The following is a 13,095-nucleotide window of genomic DNA, read 5'->3' on the forward strand; positions in this document are numbered from 1 at the left end:
GCAATGGAGTTAAAGAGAAAAAGAGTTGAATAGACTTTATGCTGGGAATAAGAGTTCATCACCTTTATTACAGAAGAAAAGGTTGGGTGGTATCAGTTGAAACAAGATAAATCTTCAAAAGTCTTCATAATATCAGAATATAACGCTGCATTAAAAATGTGCAATTTTGCAGGATGAAGTTCATAAGGTTGAACTATCCCTGCAATAACTGGCACCAGGCTTAGTTACTGCTCCAGAGGGAGAGAGAGGAAAGAGAACTTGTGATATACAATAGTGTACACAGAAAATAACAAGAAGTAATAAAAAAACCCTCTAAAATTAGGACAGTAAATAAAGAACACCACTCAGAAAACAGATGAATTTCAGACAAGAAACAATCTGGGCCAGCTAACATCTTCCAACAAAGGATTCCTCCAGGCAGGAAGCAGCCAGGCTTTGAAGCTGCAGGGCTATTCGGTGCTAATCAAGGTGGTCAAATTGCAACATTCACTCTTGCCTCAAACAGACACGAGTTCTTTCTCCCACCCTGGACATTCCACAGATCTATAAACCTCACTTGTTCAGTTTCCAACAGACCTCACAACCTCTGAGGATGCCTGCCATAGATGTAGGCAAAACGTCAGGAGAGAATGCTTCTGGAACATGGCCATACAGCCCGGAAAACACACAACAACCCAATACTCTTTTTAGTTGGTATTACTTTCTCTGTATTTTCATTTATTTTAAAATGTTTCTAAACAGGTATTTTAACCAAATTTTCAAGACAGCTGACAAGGTATATTAGAAGTATGTATTCAGCATTATAGCTATAGAAACACACACACACTTACTATAAATACAAATTTGTCAGAGGATTGCTGCCCTGTTGAGAAACATGAGATGGAGCTAACGGGACAACCCAAGAGCTCTCCAGAAGAGGGCCACCTTAATCTGGTAGCCAGAAATATATAAAGAAGAGAGGTAAAATGTAGGTATTTCAATCTTAAAGAGTACTGGAATTTGACTTGATGATATATATCTTCAATGATGGTTTGCTCATGTTGCCTCAAAAGCATGCCTCATGTGATAATTGTTGTACAGCATTGTTGGTAACTAAATTTATGCAGTTTTGACTGCAGAGGTCTATCTAACATGCTGTTGACAATATTTCTTCTCTGATTTTGCTCCCAATGTGAGCATGTGTTCAGAAAGCAATTAAAATATACTATCTCTATTGACAAATGATGAGACTAGAATATTTGAGGCAATCAGATCCCCTTGTCTCGATCAAAGAGCTAAGAATAATCTTGCATGCTGCATTATTTCTGACAATGGAGGGGGCAAATAGCAATCGAAAGAGAAGCAGAGGAAAGAGCTCATATTTTCAGCATCCAGAATTCAAGCATGTCATCTTCTACCACTAGGTCATTATAATCTTGTTTTGCTACATACAGAAGATGCATTGTATCCCAAAGGTTTATCAGCACAGGTTTTCTGTGTGATGCGTATATTCCTTGTATTCATTCTTGCAGCTGTCCTTCAGGAATGGCACAAATAAACTCCTATAAATTAGTCATTATTCACAATTGTTATAACCACTCTGAAAATAGAGTGAATACAATAGGAGTGGGGAAGTTTTGGCCCTTCAGATATTTTGGATGTCAACTCCATAAATCATGCTGAATGGAGCCGATTTATATCTGGTTGACCAAAAATAGATGTTCCTCATTTTTGGATTTAAAGTTCAATGCAAACACGTCCCTTATTCATTCCCAGCACTAGTTCATAAAATGGCCATTCCAATATGTGTTCAGAGCCCCTGGTGGTGTGGTGGGTTCGAATCAGGGGAGCAGCATGAGCTTCCACTGTCAGCCCTAGCTTCTGTCAACCTCGCAGTTTGAAAACATGCAAATGTGAGTAGATCAATAGGTACTGCTCCGGTGGGAAGGTAACAGTGCTCCATGCAGTCATGCTGGCCACATGATCTTGGAGGTGTCTACGGACAACGCTGGCTCTCCGCCTTAGAAATGGAAATGAGCACCAACCCCCAGAGTTGGACACAACTGGACTTAATGTCAGGGGAAAACCTTTACCTTTACCTAATCTGCATTGCTGCTTGTCATTAGAGAAAGTGATAGTGTTATTTAGAATAACTAGAGGGCATTGCAAGGTATCTTGGGTCAAACCCATAATCCACCAGTTGAAGACCAATGCCATAGATCCAAGAGGAGCAAAATATCATCCTCCAGATTTTGTCGATTGCAACTCCTATCAGGGCCCTTCCAGGCAAGTCCTATATCCAAGGATATCATCCCAATTTTTCTGCTTTAAACTGGATTATATGAGTCCGCACTGCCAAATAATCTGGGATCAACAGAAAACCTGGGATCGGATCCCTGGATATAGGGCCTGTCTGGAAGAGCCCACTGTGAAAGGTAGTGATGAGGAATTCTGGAATGTACAGTCCTTTGATATCTGGAGGACACATTTTGCACACTCCTGCCTTGTATTGTAAAATATTGTGGTGAAAGGAATGAAAAGGAATCACAAACGTTTATGGTATATCTGTGTGATATATCCCACAGCTCTCTAGAAAGTGTTCCTTTCTTGCATCCTAAGAGTTTATGAGAATTTGTTTTCATGCAAGAAGTAGTATGATGCGTGAACACAAGGGCTAATATTTTGTGTACATGTCAAGTGTCTTGGTTTTTTAAAAAAATGTACTACCTTATTGTACCTTTGAAGAACCAAAAAAAAAAAAAAAAGAAAAAGAAAAAAAAAGAACCAGTATTGTGCAATGGCTTGTCTGATGAATTAGACATCCAGGATTATATCCCCACTCAGCCATAAAGCTTACTTCTTTCTTGGGCTAGTCATTCTCTCAGCCCAACCTACTTTATTTGTTTTATTTTATTTCCAGTATTTCTATCCCGTCCTTTTCAACACCCGAAGGGGGACTCAGGCTGGCTTACATTTGGCACAATTTGATGCCATTAAATATAATGAAGCAATATAACAACAATTAAAACAATAAATAGAACATAAATTAAAACAATAAAAATAGTATTAACCGCCATATCACCATTCCAGTCAAATTCCATATCCAAAGTGCTATTTATGCCTGCTGTCCAAAAGCCTGGTCCCAGAACCACTTCAATTTCTTCCTAAAAAACAGGAGGGATGAAGTCAATCTTATCTCGTTGGGAAGCGAGTTCCACAGGTGGGGGGCTACAGCCAAGAAGGCCCTGTCTATTGTTCCCGCCAGATGTACTTGCGATGCTGATGAGGTAAGAGCAGGGTCTCCCCGGATGATCTTAAACTGCAAGGCAGGATGTAGAGGGAGATGCATTCAGACAAGTAAGCTGGGCCAGAATTGTATAGAACTTTATAGGTCAAAACCAGCACTTTGAATTGGCTTCGGAAGTGGATTGGCAGGCAGTGGAGCTGGCACAACAAGGGGGTAGTGTGCTCCCTGTAAGTTGCTCCAGTTAGTATTCTGGCTGCAGCCTGTTGGAGTAGTTGAAGTTTTCGAACAGTCTTCAAAGGCAGCCCCAGGTAGAGTGCATTATAGTAATCTATTCGATATGTAACAAGAGTGTGGACCACTGCTGCCAGATCTGATTTTCCAAGGTATGGGTGCAGCTGGCGCGCAAGCTTTAACTGTGCAAAAGCTCCCCTGGCCACCGCTGAAACCTGGATCACTCCCAAGCTGTGAACCTGTGTCTTCAGGGGAAGTGTAATCCCATCCAACACAGGCTGTAACCCTATGCCCTGTTCGGCCTTTCAACTGACTAGGAGGACTTCTGTCTTGTCTGGATTCAATTTCAATTTGTTCGCCCTCATCCAGTCCAACAGACCGGCCAAGCACCGGTTCAGGGCCTGAACTGCCTCCTTAGTAACAGGTGGGAAAGAGTGACAGATTTGGACGTCATCTGTGTACAGATAACATCGTACTCCGAAACTCCGAATGATCTCCCCCAGCGGCTTTATGTAGATTTTAAACAACATTGGGGACAGTACTGAACCCTGAGGGACTCCACAAGACAATGGTTGTGAAGTTGAACAGGTGTCACCCAATAACACTTTCTGGGACCGTCCCTCCAGGAAGGACTGGAGCCACTGGAGAGCAGTACCTCCAAGTCCCATTCCTGCGAGGCGTTCCAGAAGGATACTGTGGTCAACAGTATTGAAGGCCGCTGAGAGGTCCAGCAGAACCAACAGGGACACACTCCTCCTGTCTAGCTTCTAAGGCGACCAAGGCTGTCTCAGTACCATGTCCCGGTCTAAAACCAGACACTGCTGGATCTAGATAATCGTCGTGAAACTAAAACAGATTGCAGAAGAGAACCACATACATTTCTTTACTTCTTTAGAGAGAAGGCAATGCTGTAATTTTAATAAGTTTTTTGAATATTTGAAGTGTTTTAATATTGCACTGGTTTAATTTTATTATAATGTTAATGCTTTGTATATTTTAACTGAGTTGCTCAGTTAAACTCTGAGCTGCTTTGCACACATGCATAGAATCAGAAAATCACAGAGTTGAACGAGACCACAAGGGTCATCCAGTCCAACCCCCTGTTATGCAGGAAAACTGCATACAAAGCACCCCTGACAGATGGCCGTCCCAAGTTTTGTCTTCTGAGTTTTTAAAAACATATTTTCAAACTGGGAATGGTTGAATCTCTGGATACAAAGGAAAGACTAAGGGCCCTTCTACACAGCCATATAACCCAGACTATCAAGGCAGATAATCCACAATATCTGCTTTTCACTGGTTGTTGTGTTCCTTGTGGACAACAAGTTAAACATGAGCCAACAATGTGTTGTGAGAGCTTAAAAAGTCAATGGAATTTTGGCCTGCATCAATAGGAGTCTAGTGTCTAGGTCCAGGGAAGTCATGCTACCCCTCTATTCTGCCTTGGTCAGACCACATCTGGAATACTGTGTCCCATTCTGGGCATCCCAATTGAAGGGAGATGTTGACAAGCAGGAATGTGTCCAGAGGAGGGCAACTAAAATGATCAAGGGTCTGGAGAACAAGCCCTATGAGGAGCAGCTTAAAGAGCTGGGCATTATTAGCCTGAAGAAGAGAAGGCCGAGAGGAGACATGATAGCCATGTATAGTATGTGAGAGGAAGTCATAGGGAGGAGGGAGCAAGCTTGTTTTCTGCTGCCCTGTAGATCAGGATGGGGAATAATGTTTTAAAAGACAGGAAAGGAGATTCCACCTGAACATTAGGAAGAACTTCCTGACTGTGAGAGCTGTTCAGCAGCGGAACTCTCTGCCCCGGAGTGTGGTGGAGGCTCCTTCTTTGGAGGCTTTTAAGCAGAGGCTGGATGGCCATCTGTTGGGGGGTGTTTTGAATGCAATTTTCCTTCTTCTTGGCAGGAGGTTGGACTGGATGGCCCATGAGGTCTCTTCCAACTCTATGATTCTGTGATCAGAGTCCACACTGCCATATAATCCATATAATCCAGTAGAAGCGATACTCCTCCGCCATCAACTCCACTGGACTGGCCACGTTGTCCACATGCCCGATCACCATCTCCCAAATTCATTTATTTTATTCATTTACAGTATTTATATTCCGCCCTTCTCACCCTGCAGGGGACTCAGGGCGGATTACAATGCACATATACATGGCAAACATTCAATGCCATAGACACACAACATATATAGACAGACACACAGAGGCAGAGGCAGCCCTAGGTAATTTTCAACGGTAAGCAAACAGTATTTTGCCCCCCCCCCCCAACCAATCACTGATATATATTTTCTGTTCATCGTGGGAGTTCTGTGTGCCATATTTGGTTCAATTCCATCATTGGTGGAGTTCAGAATGCTCTTTGATTGTAGGTGAACTATACATCCCAGTAACTACAACTCGCATGTGTCAAGGTCTATTTTTCCCCAAGAGTGCCTCAAGAGTGCCCCTGGGCAAAATCAACTATACTGCAAATGCTTACTTTGCGTAATTGGTTGAACCGCCCCTGCACATCGGCCATTTAACATTCCAGCTTCATGAGGGTATTCTGGCCACCAGCAGAGCTGTTGCTTCACCGTCCATTTGTGACAGTGATGGAGTACTTCCTCATCCTTTGCATGCTTGCTGGAGATTTTTATGCTGTCGTAAATTAGTTACTCTACTCCCAGCTCAAGAAACATAATGTTGGTGGACAGGAAAAGAGATTTAAAGATGGGCTTAAAGCCAACCTCAAAAACTGTGGCATAGAGACTGAGAATTGGGAAGCCCTGGCCTTTGACTGTTGTAACTGGAGGCAGGCCTGTAGTGAGGGGGGGGGGGGGTTAGGGGTTCAACCCCCCCCCCCGCCGAAATGTTTCAGATTTAAAAAACCCTGGTTTACTCATGAATTTTAACTGGTTAACTAAATCCCCATGCTAAGTCTATGAGATGCAAAAAATTAAGAGTCCCTCCAGAACTGCAAGCACTATCTCAAGCAAATATTGACAATTTATTCACATTGTCATTACTTGCAGCAATAGCTGATGTAGCGAAGCAACCAAGTTGGGGGGGGGGTGAATGCTCTCATTAAGGAGGCCAGACTTGGTGGAGGTGGTTGACAGGGGCGGAGCTGCAGGCTATTGAAGGCTGCTCTGCCCCCTGCTGTGCTCTTGGCTTCAGCGTGAGCTAGGAGGCCGGTTTCAACCCCCCCCCCCCCCGCGAAAATTTCAAACACCCCCCCCCCGAAAATTTCAACCCCTCCCTTTTCTGGCTATGGCCCTGACTGGAGGTCAGCTGTGACCAGCAGTGCTGTAGAATTTGAAGAGGCATGAATGGAGGGCGAAAGGGAGAAACCTGCCAAGAGGAAGGTGCTTCAAGCCAACCCTGACTGGGACCGCCTTCCACCTGGAAACCGATGTTCTCACTGAGGGAGAAGATGCGGATTAAGAACAGAGCTGCACAGCTACCTAGGGGACTCACCGCCAAGAGGGCCACCATCCTCGAGCTACGAGGGACCCCCTAAGGCCAGTTCGATGTGGATTGCGTATGGAAGGCGCCTAGATGGCTCCGCCCTCAAAGCCCAGGTGTCGGAGGTGCGAGCGAGGGATGCTCCGCTGGGCTGAAGGATGAAGACGTGGCTGCCACCTGGCAGGGAAAAAGGGCGGGAAAGCCCTCGGTGGCCCCGCCCCCTTCCCCTTGCTCCCCGTGTGCGCGAGGCGGCCCCTCCCCCCTCCTCCCGCTGCCCCTCTCTTTCAAGCAGAAGGGCACGTGCCGCTCACCCCCCCTCCCTCCTTCCCTCCTCCCTCGCCCCGCCCCTCCAGCGGCGCGCGCCTCGAAGCCGGGTGTCGGCCTGCTGTGCGGCGGCGGAAGCAGCTGGCAGCGGGGCCCTTTAAGGCTGGCGCAAAGGAGGGCGCGCGGCTGAGGGAGGAGGAGGAGGAGGAGGAGAGGGAGAGGGAGAGGGAGAGGAGGGAGAGGAGGGAGCCGTCCAGCCTGCAGTGGCCCCGCCGCCGTTGCCTTCGCCTCAGCAGGAAGAGCCGCAAGAGGAGCCTTTCCCGGCTCGTTGTGGGCGTGAGGATGGCAGGAAGGCGGCCGCGGTGAGCCCTTCCTCAGGTGAGGGAAGAAAAGGAAGGAAGGAAGGAAGGAAGGAAGGAAGGGAAGGGGAGAGAGAGATGGCTGCTGAGGGAGGCTCCTCACTGCCCCTCCTCGCTCTCATCAAGGCTGCAATGTGGGCCACGCCGGGATTTTGGCAGGGTGTCTTATTATGATGATGATGTTTATTTATACCCCCCCCCCCTCTCTCCATACAAAGACTGTAGGAATCCCAGGCCCCTTCCACACAGCTGAATGAAAATCCCACCTTTTCTGCTTTAAACTGGAATATATGGCAGTATGGATTCAGATCCACACAGCCCTATACACCAGGATATCAAGGCAGAAAATCCACAATATATGCTTTGAACTGGGCTATCTGAGTCCACACTGCCATATATCCCAGTTCAAAGAAGATACTGTGGGGTTTTATTCAGCTGTATGGAAGGGGCATGGATCTACACTGCCATAAAACATAGGGCCCTTCCACACAGCCATATAACCCAGAACATCAAGGCAGAAAATCCCACAATATCGTCTTTGAACTGGGATATCAGAGCCCCCACTTACATATATCCCAGTTCAAAGCAGAAAATATGGGGTTTTATTCAGCTGTCTGGAACGGCCTCCAGTTCAAAGCAGATATTGCTAATAATATTACAGTATAATGGTATAATACAATATAGTAATAATTAATACTGATATTATACCAAGCTAATAATATAATATATTGTATGTATATTTATTTTGTAAGCTGCTCTGAGTCCCCTTCGGGGTGAGAATATATAAATATAAATGTCGTAAATAAATATATATTGTGGGATTTTCTTGATATTCTGGGTTATATGACTGTGTGGAAGGGCCCTGGGTGATCTGAATCTGAAAAACCCATTTCCAGTCCCTGTTTCCTCTGTTTTGTCCCCTTCTGTTCCAGGTCTGTCTTTCTCCTTTCTCCCTCCCTCCCTCTTTCAGCCAGGGATGACAAGGTTTGCCTTGTCAATAGGAAATCTTGTATGAGGGCCCTTCCACACAGCTGTATCATTCAGAACACCAAGGCAGAAAATCTCTAGATCTGCTTAGAATCGAAGCCCCTTCCACACAGCTGTATAAAATCCACATTGAACTGGATTATCTGGCAGTGTAGACTCGGATAATCCAGTTCAAAGCGGATATTGTGGATGATCTGCCTTGATGTTCTGGGCTTATATGGCTGTGTGGAAGGGCTCTGGCTTATCTGAGTCCACACTACCATATATTCAAAGCAGAAAATGTGGGATTTTATTCAGCTGTGTGGAAGGGGCCTTAGAGAGAGAGAGATCTTACTCCTTGGTCTGACTGCATCTTCTGCAAATTGGGATACTGGGTTCCCACTGAGGCTCCTTCCACACATTGAAATCTACATTGAACTGGATTATTTGTCAGTGTGGGCTCAGATAATCCAGTTCAAAGCAGATATTGTAAATTATCTGCCTTGATATTCTGTGTTATATGGCTGTGTGGAGGGGCCTGCCTTGAGGAAGAGGGGCCTCTGCAAGTTGAGCCCATCCAGGGCTTTGGGAAGTGTCCGCACTATGTTTCCTTAAAGCTGGCAAGATCTATGGAATGATGCACCAAGGATATGGTTCATTTCATTTTTGCAGTTTGAGGCTCACGGGCCCATTCCACACATCTAAATAAAATCCCACATTATCTGCCTTGAACTGGAATATATGGCAGTGTGGACTCAGGGCCCTTCCACATAGCCATATAACCCAGAATATCAAGGCAGAAAACCCCACATTATCTGAGTGTGGACTTAGATAACCCAGTCCAAACCAGATAATGTGGGATTTCTGCCTTGATATTCTGGGATATAGGGCTGTGTGGACTGTCGATTCCCCACTGAGAGCTTTTTTAAAAAAGAACAACAATATTGGAGAACAATATGGCCCATTCAGCTTATAAGATCTTACGTCTTGGCTCCCGGCTCCCTCTGACCAGCACTGCTGCTGTTTTACTCGTGTAACCTGTTTAGCTTTCGGCGTGATGCTGCTTCTACTGTACCATCCGTCATCATTGTGTTCAGAAAAAAACTGGCTCTTTGCTCCTCTCTGTTGTGTGCGTATACCTCTGAGTTGCCTCTCAGCTTATGACAACCCCATGAATTCTATAGGGTTTGCTTCGTTGTCACTTCTTGCCTCTGAAATATAGATTACAACACTTAGCATTCGTTGGTGATCTCTCTTCTAAGTGCTAACTAGCCTTGACCTTGCTTAGCTTCCAAAAGCAATCAGGATCTGGTGTTTTAGGGTATGCTGTCCATTGTTCATCAAGTTGGGCATTTCTGTCTTTGTGCATACTAATTTCCTTTTATGAGTAAAGAGGGGTACACATTTCTAATTAGGTTGACATTGTTCATAGTTCTTTTTGTTCCTTGGGTAAAAATTCAGTATGACTGTTTATATCTTTGATAACAGCCATTCACTTGTTTATTCTCAATAGGTTGCATGGCCTTACTCCTAAGTAACTGTACATAGACTTATACTGAAGTCATTCTGTGTCTTTCTACCTTAGAATTTAAAATTACATTTAAAACCTCATACAATTGCCATTATGAAGGGGTCTTAGGATTCTAAATATTGGCAATAAAATGAATACTTAACAACTGCAGGGCATGAAAAGTTTTGAATATGGACAATTTTGGATTGCAGCTATTCAGATGTTTAGAGAATTGTTAGGAGTGGAGTTGGGATCCACAAGATAATCTTTGCATAATTTGAGATGTGTGTGTGTGTGTTTACAAGTAAACCGATCAGTTATTCCATTATATTGGGCAGAGTCTTGGGAATGTCTTCCTTTTTGTCTGACCTTTACACCTTTGTAATTATATATTCAGTAGATGTCATTTCTGTTTGACCTGCTCCTCTTGGTGCCACTGGCTGATTTGCTTTAGATGTACTCTCTTGCCATTTTTAGGTGCTTTGGTGCCATAAAGGGTCCATTCAGTTTGAGAGCTAAGTGGGATCTCGAATTCAAGTTCCACTTGTCTACTTTGAAGGAGGTTTTGAATCAGAGATTCATTTAGTTGAACTTCCTATAATTTTGGGTGAAAAATAAGCAACTCTTGTTGTTTAAAATATTCCATTGGCAGGATTCATTAGTAGGGTAATTAGTGATTACAATAGTTTTAGTTTGTGTGTTCATAATGGACACATGAGTGATATATTGTACACTGCTTAAACTCTGTGCTCCATGTGTACAGTATCTAGAATAGCAGAACTTTAAAGGATATTTTAATAAATCTGAGTTTGATTTTGAGTATAATTTCATACTCTTTATATGGATCTTGCAGTCTCATGGAAAATGGTGAGCCATACTCTCGCAGCTTTATAGGAAAGCAATGGCAACTCCCCTCTAAATATATTTTGACAGGAATACCCCATGATAGGTTCTTCTTAATGTCACCATTAGTTGGAAATGAATTGAAGGGACACAACCACATTAGCTGCTTTGTCCAACCATCTCTGTTTTGCACATGTATGAAATATACATGTGCTGGTCCATTTTAAGGTATTTATCTTATAATACAGCATCTTATTTTGTGTGCCTTCAGGTAGTTTCTAACTAATGATAAGCTTGTCACAGGGTTTTCAGATACTGGGAATGTGTTACTCACCCAAGGCAAACAAGTGGGTTTCCATGGTTGAGTAGGGAATTGAACCCTGGTCTTCAGGATAGTAGCCTAATGTACAAGCCACACTGGTATATGTGGAAAAATGTTCAGTAAGGTTATTATTTTTAATGCTAGCCCATGCCTTCCTAGTCATTCAGAAATTGATTATGCAAAATTAGCTCAAAAGTTACTGCTTCAAATTGAGTCAACTTCATGTATAGCATTACAATGTTAAATATTCATTGGGCATATTGTGTGCCTTTCCCTCAACAAAGCAATAAAACAATGTATCAAAACACAGTAATGTAGCATGTGAAAAATGTCAAGACCTCTCATTGCTCGATGGGTCAAGATAAAAAATATATTTAAAAGAAATGTAAAATATGGAAGCATTTGGGCCTGACAGGTATCATCATAGAGAAGGCCCACCTCCATGATTTCATTAAATAGAAATCCTGGCATGGAGAACAGAGCCTCCATTGGAGATTGCAGTGGCCTTGGCAATTGGTACTGCACAAAATGTGTTTTGTATTTATATTAACACTTTAATACTTTCTCAGTAGCAGACTGTCAGTCAAGGGTAATTAAACACAAGTGTAATATATATGCAGTAAAGCACCCCAGTCATTAACTGAGCCACTGCAGCCTCTAAACCAGCTCCACATAGACCATAACACAGTTATTTAATCTCAGGGGTACCAATGCAGTTTGACCTCTGTGTCCATGGGAATAATGTTACAGAATTCGACGTTGATACGCAAAATTGCAGACAACCGCGAACTGTGTGGTAATGAAGGACTTCTGGCCCAAGATGACATATGGTCGTGCTGGAGGACTTAGACCATGTCTGGTTTTTGGATGTGGATAAATGAAACCGCAGATACTGAATCTGTGGAGGTGGGTGTTGTGTTGTATGTAGATCATGGTCACCAGCTTATACTTTTCAAGGCACAGGCACATTTGAGGGTAGTAGCCTAAGCAGTTAATAGACATTCCTAGTCACTTGGGATTGCATCAATAGCTGTGAACCTGAATGCATCCTTAAATGGCAGGTCTGTTATTTAGGGAGAGTTCAACACTAGCCAAACTTTATAACTTTTCTAATTTCTTTACCCAAGAAACTTGTCCAGTGTGCTTCTGCCTTAGCAGGATTAAGCTTCTGCTAATTGGCTCTCATCCAGTGCAACACTGCAGGCAAGTATTGACATTTTTCCTGATTTGGATGTTTGAGAGAAATTGAGTAAATGTTACCCACATAAAGGTTATCTACTTTGTTCCAGATCCCTTATAATGACCACATCCAGCTACTTCATGTAGGTTTTAAGAAGCTTTGAATACAAGATGGTGCCTTGGAGCACCTCACAACAAGACTAGTGCACAGCGCCCAACACAAACTACTTTGTAAGATACAATTGGAAGAGCCCCCCAGTATGTTTGAAAGTAACAGTGCATTCCTGTAATGTCTTCTTAGAAACTTGGTTGAATTTACTGGAATGTACTCTTTGTGTATAGGATTGTGGCTCTTTGAGTTCAGAGATGTACAATATTAGCTAGCTTCTATAGACAGCTAACATGTACTCATTAAATAACCAGTATATTTAAGGGCATTACTCAGTCTTTCTACATGTCTAAAGATGTTTGTGTCATGTAGTTAGACATAATGAAAAATACATTGATACCATTTATTCATATTGAATCAATAAATATGTACAGTATGTTATTCAGTGTTAGATAACAGCCAGGAGAACTATTTTTGCAATATCATTTTCCAAATGGCAAACTTGAAAATGGGGTACAGATGCTTGTTAATGTGTATATATTAGGCTAGCCAAATTGATCTGGTAGAGATCAGCAGCAAGACGATTTGTTTGAAAAACAAATGCATTAAACAACCAATAATGTTTTCTT

The 13,095-nt window shown here is 43.2% G+C and overlaps 1 protein-coding gene across 1 annotated transcript in view; it reads left to right on the forward strand.

The window, feature by feature from the left end:
* Window positions 1-7,261: 7,261 nt before the first annotated feature.
* Window positions 7,262-13,095, forward strand: part of TLCD4 (TLC domain containing 4) — a 36,695-nt gene continuing 30,861 nt past the window's right edge. Inside the window, exon 1 of the mRNA XM_060773956.2 lies at window positions 7,262-7,556. The gene's annotated coding sequence lies outside the window, so the exon portion shown is untranslated. The remainder of the gene's footprint in view (window positions 7,557-13,095) is intronic.

The sequence above is a fragment of the Anolis sagrei genome, chromosome 4 (assembly GCF_037176765.1).
Source record: "Anolis sagrei isolate rAnoSag1 chromosome 4, rAnoSag1.mat, whole genome shotgun sequence".
NCBI classification, from domain to species: domain Eukaryota; kingdom Metazoa; phylum Chordata; class Lepidosauria; order Squamata; family Dactyloidae; genus Anolis; species Anolis sagrei.